Source organism: Sciurus vulgaris (genome assembly GCF_902686455.1).
Source record: "Sciurus vulgaris genome assembly, chromosome: 8".
Lineage (NCBI taxonomy): Eukaryota > Metazoa > Chordata > Mammalia > Rodentia > Sciuridae > Sciurus > Sciurus vulgaris.
Genome location: NC_136468.1, coordinates 120356192 through 120364422, shown reverse-complemented (window position 1 = coordinate 120364422; position 8231 = coordinate 120356192). Strand labels below are relative to the sequence as shown.

Below are 8231 nucleotides of genomic sequence, written 5' to 3'. Positions count from 1 at the left end.
CTTGTTCCTCTCCTCTACTCTGTACTCACCATGCAGCTAGGTGAGAACATAGGCTAGAGCCTGTGCCTCCTGTCCTGGGACAGGTGTAGATTGTCTTCTAGTGACTGCTGAATGACACAGCAATGTTTTCCCCAACAAACGACAGATTCCCTGACCTGGAGCACAAAATAGGAGGAGTGTACTTTATGGGGGAAAAAAAATTGGACTGATAAGGAATTGATAATTCCTGAGTCACTTAGGGAGGAGATGAGAAAAGCAGAAGCGTTTAGACTTTCAATAATTACCTCCCCTGGATGTACAAGAGTCATCCTGGATGGGGTAAGGGTGTAGAAATATCCTCAATCAAAATATGTGGATCCTGAAGCACAGGGCTTCATCCTCTGATTAATCCAGCTGCCTGTAGAGGGTGCCAATACCAGTTGCCTGTAGGGGGTGGACCTAGACAGACTATTGGAAAGGTGTCCAACTCCCTGTACCATTCCCAAAGACCAAATATGCAGATTAGAAACAACTACAGCAATCACTTTATGGATATTTAACCTAGACATTTCCTTGAATTATCGTTTTCTCCCTATGGATTGGTACACAAAATATCTATGGACATCTTAGAGTCTCTTAGCTTACAAGGTAAATCTAATTGTCAGTGGCAGGTGATATGTAGTTCTTCAGTTTTTTACCCGTATATCCTGCATTTCCACAAATTAGACATCAGTTCATATGCACATCTGGACTGTCTAATCAGAAGCTTTTTATTTTGCTTTTTAAAAATGACTGTAACTGCATATCTACATGATACGAATGACCAGAAAGTAAACTTTATAAAAGCATTTCTCCTAGAATGTATAAAGAATCCAGCCTGAATATAATTCTATTAGGGGTTTCAGGAGACATTTTTATGTAGAAGACATCTCTCAATATAACTTTGCAAATCTCATGTCCATACACCTATTCTAGCTTCTGATCTCTTTCAAGGACTTGTCTTTGCATAAATGTGACACTATTTATCTTTTCAATGACAAATATGACTTTGTCATATTTGCTGTGCAAAGTTTTATTTTGCTCAGACTTGGGAGGCTCATGTGCATATCTCCTTGGTTGTTGGAATGAGATGGAGTTTGTTCTTGATCATACCTAAGATCCATGGGGCCACTGCCTAATGGCATGGGCTATTGGGTGATCTTGTTATCAAACTCCAAGAGCTTTTCTGAACACATCAGTCCTTCTCATCCTGAAGACTTCATAGGTTTGGGCTCACAATCCTTTGTCTTCTCCTAATGTCAAGTTCTCAGAAGCAGGTAAGAAAACAGGCACCCCTTCAGACACATCCTTTGCTGAAATGGAGGATTGATTGTGTGAGTGTCTAACCAGGTTCTCTGGAGTCCTTTATCATCCTGGAATCCGTAAACTAGTCTCTGCAAGGCTCTGTATGGAAGTGATAAGACTTTGGATTTAAGATCCCACAAATTTTCCAGACTGCCACATTTCCAATAGACCTCTACACTCTTCTGTAGCTTGGGCATAGTGAGAAAGCAGTTGAGTGAGTGGGGACCAAAGCCATGGTCATTGTTCAGAGGATGAATGAGACTCAGGCCCGGGTGGAGAAGGACCTGTCCCACGTGTGTATCTGTCTGTGTTATTGTGAGCCAGTGTGAGTTGCACTCACTGCAATGCACTATGGTCCAGAAATATTCATGCTTCTTTGTACCCTGGCCCCAAGGATAGTCAGATTGGCAATGTTTCCCAAATTAGAGTCAAAAAATTCTTCAGAGATGTGTGTGGGCTATATGTCATCATCGTAGATGAGCAGCATATGGTCATACCTGGTTTTTGTTGGTAGCAATGTGCATAGTTATTCCCCATTTTATCTTTAGAGCACATGAATCTGGTTTTCAGACTGGAAGTCACTAATGCTGAAAAGTGGGCTGCGGAGTCAGCTCTTAGGAGGCCATGAAGCATGGCAGGGCCAAAAGGAAGTGGGGATAATGATAAAGGATGCTTGCAGAATTTCCTGTGTCTGCCTGGTCTGTTCTCTCTCTAGAGACTTTTTGGGTCCTCACCCACCCACTTCAGTCTCAGTTGGCGTGGCCTCTGAGTCTGGTAGGAGAATGGAGACTCTGAACTGCTGAGGAAGCCTGTGCATCTTCCTGACAGTTGGAGCCTCTCAGGCTCACAGGAGCCTCTGATCATAGTGTGGGGACTTTAGCCATTGAGACCCCTGTCCTGTATCAGTGTACTGTGCATCCTGCCCACCACAGGCAGGACCCACAGCACTCAAAATGAGGGATAAGCTGATCCCTGGCACCTGGGCTTGGTGGGTGGGCAGCATTCCTGGGGAAAACCTGTGCAGTGAAGGGGGTTCCAGGCCATAGTGGAAGACTCCCTGATATTCCTTCCTGAGTCTCTTTACTGGGAATCTCTGTTTGTTATGCAAATCGGCTAGAATCCAGGTCAGTTCCTGGAGGAGCTCTATGTTTTCTAGAACAGGACTCTCTGTCCAGAGTCAGAGGGGAGAGTTCTAGCTCTGAAGAACCACCCTTTGCCCAGGAGATGTACTATCACAAACTGGTTTCATAGTCTGGGCAACAACTCCACCCCAGACTGTGTCCTCAAAGATGACTCTGACCTCAGAGGGCCTGGAGGTCATTCATTTCAGCAAATGAGAAGCACTTGCAGATGTGAGGTCACCTGCACCACTGAGGGGCCAATGCAGATGGACGAAGGTGCTTATAGATATGGGCTCTTGATAGAAATAGTGTTAATAGTACTCTGAAATTGCTGCTCATGAAAATATGCATAATTTTCAGAAGCATGGTAGGTACATTTATAAAGAACAATTCCAAATGACTGTCCTCAGGTATGATCTGCAGAGAATTAGACAACAGGGGGCCCACTTGTTTCCTGTTGATTCTAAACCCTCAGAATTAATAAAGAAAGTTCAAGTGCAATTACTCCAATACCCACTTCGACCCCCAATTCTAGACCTGAGCCAATTTTTTTTTCAGGCAAAATGCACTGCAAGAAGTATCCCCAACCCACCTCTCCCTGCCTCAATCCTGGAGGGGCTGGATGGGCAAGTTGGGCGCCATGACTCGAGACTGGGCAGCAGCGGCGGTGGCTGGAGGTGGTGGCACCCCCTCCTCCCCGCCCCACAGCTGGTGGTGATCCGAGCGAGCCCCCGCGCCCTCGATGAGACGGTTGGTGGGTTGGCTGTGCCTGAGCCTGGCATCTGTGGAGGCAGGAAGGACAACCACCAGTGGTATGTGTGCAACAGAGAAATTATGTGAATCTCTCCAGGCTGTCTTTGTTCAGAGTTACCTTGATCAAGGAACACAGATCTTCTTAAACAACACTGAGAAATTGGGCTGGCTATTTATCCAATTGTGTCATCTGTTTTTAGCCTGTTTATGTCTAGAACATCTATCAATGAGTTGCTAGGAAGAGGTTCAATGTTTGTATTCTCACCAGATCAGTTTCAGAGACTGCTTAAAATTAATCCAGACTGGAAAACCCACAGATTTCTTGATTTAGGTGCTGGAGATGGAGAAGTCACAAAAATCATGAGCCCTCATTTTGAAGAAATCTATGCCACCGAACTCTCTGAAACTATGATATGGCAGCTTCAGAAGAAGAAGTACAGAATGCTTGGAATCAATGAATGGCAGAACACAGGGTTCCAGTATGATGTCATCAGCTGCTTGAATTTGTTGGACCACTCTGATCAACCACTGAGTTTGTTAAAAGATATCAGAAGTGTCTTGGAGTCAACTGGAGGCGGAGTCATCCTTGCCCTGGTCCTGCCCTTTCATCCCTATGTGGAAAACGGTGGCAAGTGGGAGAAATCTTGGAAATCAAGGGATAGAATTGGAAAGAACAAGTAAATAGCCTGCCTGAGGTGTTCAGAAAAGCAGGTTTTGTCATCAAAGCTTTCACCAGACTGCCATACCTGTGTGAAGGTGACATGTATAATGACTACTATGATCTCGATGATGCTGTCTTTGCTCTCAAACCAGTATAGACTTTTGGAGGCCAAAGTCTTCAGAGTCCACCCCAGGATCTACCCTCCAGAAGAGGGTTCACAGTTATGAGATGGGAGGACCTTTGGAGACTTCTATTCTGAATATCATGTAGGAATTTAAAAGGCCAAAATACTAATTATTTCTTTGTAGTGTGTAAAAGGAATGTTTTTTTTTAAACCAAAAACCCAAATCTGGATTTTTATCAACTCTTTACTCAGAGCTGTTCTTCAATGCAGGTCATACTCCAATTATGATGGAAGATACTTTTTATACTTAATTACAGTTGGGACTCATTCCCAGACAAAGCACTAGTCACGACTTCATGGAGCCAATAAATGGATTGTTTTTAATAAATGAAGACTAGTAATAAAGCTGTCCATTCGATTCCAAATAAGTTATAGCCACTGATATAGTTTCATGTTTAGAAACTCTGTTATTCAAGAAAATGTTTTTAATCATGCTAATAAACTTTTTTGGAGATGAAACAATAAAAAAAAGAAGTATCCCCAGTAGACATTCCCAGAATAACAGCATACTTTAAATATCAGGGTGAGCAAAATATAGCTGCTGCCTGTGTTTCTAAAGTTTAATGGGCACTGCCATGCCTGCATCTTTCAGTTTCTCAATGGTGCTGTCTCACTACCAGGGCAGATCCAGTGTTTGCAAGACAGAATATATGACTTGGAAACACTAATCCATTTCATGCTGGAACTGTTACGCGCATGCTACATTATGAGCCTTCCCCTGTTTCTAACCCATTCAAATTAGCAAGTTAAAAATAACAAATCATTGGATGGAGAGTGGCATAAACTAATGTCCCCTTAAAGACCAAAGGGAATTATGATGATCGTTGGTTTTCATATGGATTTAATTTATGCCTGGAATAATATTTGAATGGATCCTGGAAGGTAAAAGTAGGTTTTTGCATGTCCAGACAGAAAGTCATCTTATTGTCCATTTCTGAATGAGCTGTGGAATGCGCTTGACCAGGATATCATGGCTGTAGTTGCATGGTATGCACAATTAATGGAGAAGTTGAGTTCCTCTCTATTCTTCTAAGAGCATGATCACAAACAATGTGCATTCACAGGAAGCGCACAAGAGTGCATATTACACTTTTCACCTCTGTATTTCATTCGCGATTCTTGTGTGCTTGGACCAAGGTGACAACCAGAAGAGCATCCTGTCACTATACTATTTCTTGTAACTGTATGGGATGAGTACGAATTGGCAAGTGTATTGAATGGTTTGCAGAGACACATGCAATCCAGGGAGTGAGAGAACTAGCATAATAAATTTCATTCCTTCATATTAGCTCAAATATTTAGGGTATATTTGTTTGGAGCTTTCTGAGCAAAAATATTGGACAAAAATCTTCCACAAAATAATGAACAAATTATATGATTTTATGCTTCCCATAAATGGAAGTGGAACCCTCAAAAACTATAAGATTTCAGCAAAGAACATACCTCAAATTGGGGGATGTTTCTCCAATTCAAATATTAAGAGAGGCTGATGAGTGGGTGTGGATTCCAGAGTAGGAAGGATCTCTGTGTGCCACCAAAGGGTGTCAGTAGCCCATCTATGTGGGCAATGGTATCCAGTAGCCTCTGTGATAGTTTTGAAATTGGCCTGAGAGCAGAATCCTTGTGTTTAAGTCAGTCCCCTGTAGGAGAATCCACATGGTGAATGTGGAGTTCTGGATCAAGTCCATGTCATCTGTAATAGGAATTATGCATCTTTTGAAAAACAGTTCCTACAATTCCATGTCCTGGCAGAATCAGAACCTCCAAGGGATCACACATCCAAAAATGTGTGAACCACCAGTCATCATGTCACACAGATCCAGCAGTGATTACTGTGTGAGGGAATTTGTGTGTCTAGGTTGGAGAAGGAGCAGAACTGAGACATACTTGGCTGGTGGTTCTTACCCTGGATATGTGGGTAGAGAAGCATTTTATATGTAGTAGCCACTCATAGATTTGAAGTTTGGGATGTTCAATGTCATCTCTGATAGCCTCTGATGAGACCCTTCTTACTGTTGGGGACTCCCTGCAGAATCTCAAGATAGTTCAAGGTATCACATGGTGATAGAGACAACATATCCTTATCCTTGTTGGAGTTTCTCCTGCTTGTCAAATAAAGCCACAGTTTTCTTGTAACAGTGCTCCCCCTTACCATCACATTTGAACTTAATTTTCCCCCAAATTTCCCACCTCCAAATATCATAAATATCATAGTCACATTAAGTTTCCATCTTCTTACTATCTGACAATTAGGGTAAAATTCAACATGAGGTAAGGTGTGGACATTAAACACCTGATTCAAAAAAAAAAATCAGTTCAGAATGATTTCTTGCTCTTTCATAATAAACATAATCTTGGCTGCAGTTTTTGAAAATCTATTGCTTCTTTCCATCTCAGCCTTCATCAACATGATGTCCTCATCTCTCCACAAATTTTTCAGCATCCTGGTCATGACCACAAGGTCAATCTCTAAAAAGGTATAAACTTTTTCTCACAATTTAGTCTTGTGGTTCCTCACGAGAATCACCCATAACATTCCATTTTCAGCATTTTGAACTTTTTCTACGCTTTTCCTCTAAAGTACTCCAGTCTGAGCTTCTTGATTTTCATGTATTCGTTATTGATAAAGGTCTTTTTGCCCAGTTCCAATTTTCTTAGTCCTCTTTCTGATGTTATCACTGATTACAGACTGGTAACTTATGAGAGAAAATGGTGTATATAGCTCAATGTTCTACAAGTCCATGAACATGACTCCAGCATATACTTGACCCCTGGTGAGGATCTTTCTGCTGTCAGAGACTCTGCAGAGTCCTGAGGTGGCTGAGGGCATGATGTGGCAAGACAGAAAGCCTTGCTCAGGTTTCTTTTCTAAATGTACAGTCCCATTGGATTAAGGCTTGGCCCTTATTCCTTCTTTTATCCTTGATTTCCTTTCAAAGGTCCCACCTCTAAATACATAGTCAGATAATATTTCTTCCCTCTGTCTATCTCACAATGGGGACTGAATTTTATCCTTGGTTTTGGAGACATTTAACCCAGAACATAAGGAATTTATATCAAATGCAGGCAGGCCTCTAGTTCACCAATGGTTCTGGATTAAAGATAGAAAGTCACCCATTAAGGCTGGGCTGATAAGGGACCAGGGACTTTGGAAATGCCCTCTGAGGTCCTCCCACCAGGGGAGTGTAGGTGTTTGCTAAAATTTCAGGTGATGTGGAATACATTGTAAAGAGTCATGATGAGTATCATCTATGACCTTGAGATCGGTCACAAGGAAATTGAAGTATTTAAAATGAGCATTTAGATACAGTTTAGTCAAATATTCCTGTTTCCTCATTCCCTTTCTTCCTCTTATCTTCTAATATAAGACATGCTAGTATTAGTTCACTTTATTTCTCTGTCTTTGAGATAAAGTGTTTGAAAATGGAATGTGGATCAGCTCTGAGAAGAATTATTATCACCCAATACTCAGAAAAATTGTTGCATAATCTTATGGTGAAAGGGTGAGTATGTTTTTGCTTTTACCAAGGATCATTTAATGGGAGCATGGGTGCTGGTATCATCTTTTTTGGGTGATTGTGTGAATTATAAATTGTGTGGATTCTAATTACCAGTGGGTGGATGATGTTCTTCACATTTTTAAATAGTTTCCAGAATTTCCTTTATTCTATGTTTCTAGATAGCCTTTGTGAAAAGAAATTTGCCTGTGTGAGATTTAGCATTACCAATGCATTTCCAGGAACTATTAACAAGTACAACTTCAGTTATGAAATTGTCCAACTGTGGCATGTAACACTTGGCTGCCTGTATTAAAAACTGTTTATCTTATGGGGTTTGGAAGGCATATAATGGTCACCTGGTGACTAAAAGGGCAGTTGGAACCAATATGCCTCTAGTTAGGGGAAGTTGAATCTCTAGAGAGGCAGAGTCAGGCACCTTGACCTCAGGCAGTCATCAGGCCTGAATTTCCCTCTGTGTGGGAATGTCTTCAGAGGGTACCTGGGGTGGATATACCACAGAGCCTGCTACACCGATTTGCTGTGTTCAGAATCACGAACTTCATAGGAGCCTGGGGCTTCAGGAGCTTATCAAGATCTGCGCACTCCTGGGACTAATCCAGGACATACATACCTAAAAAGGTGTCCCAGTCTAACCTACATGTGAATTCAGGGATCAAATCTGAGGTCAG

The 8231-nt window shown here is 41.8% G+C and overlaps 1 pseudogene across 1 annotated transcript; it reads left to right on the top strand.

The window, feature by feature from the left end:
• The first annotated feature begins 3384 nt into the window (after positions 1-3384).
• LOC306667257 (protein-L-histidine N-pros-methyltransferase-like) lies at positions 3385-4186 on the top strand (annotated as a pseudogene). The gene has a single exon. The product of its transcript is annotated as a protein-L-histidine N-pros-methyltransferase-like (transcript).
• Positions 4187-8231: the final 4045 nt, after the last annotated feature.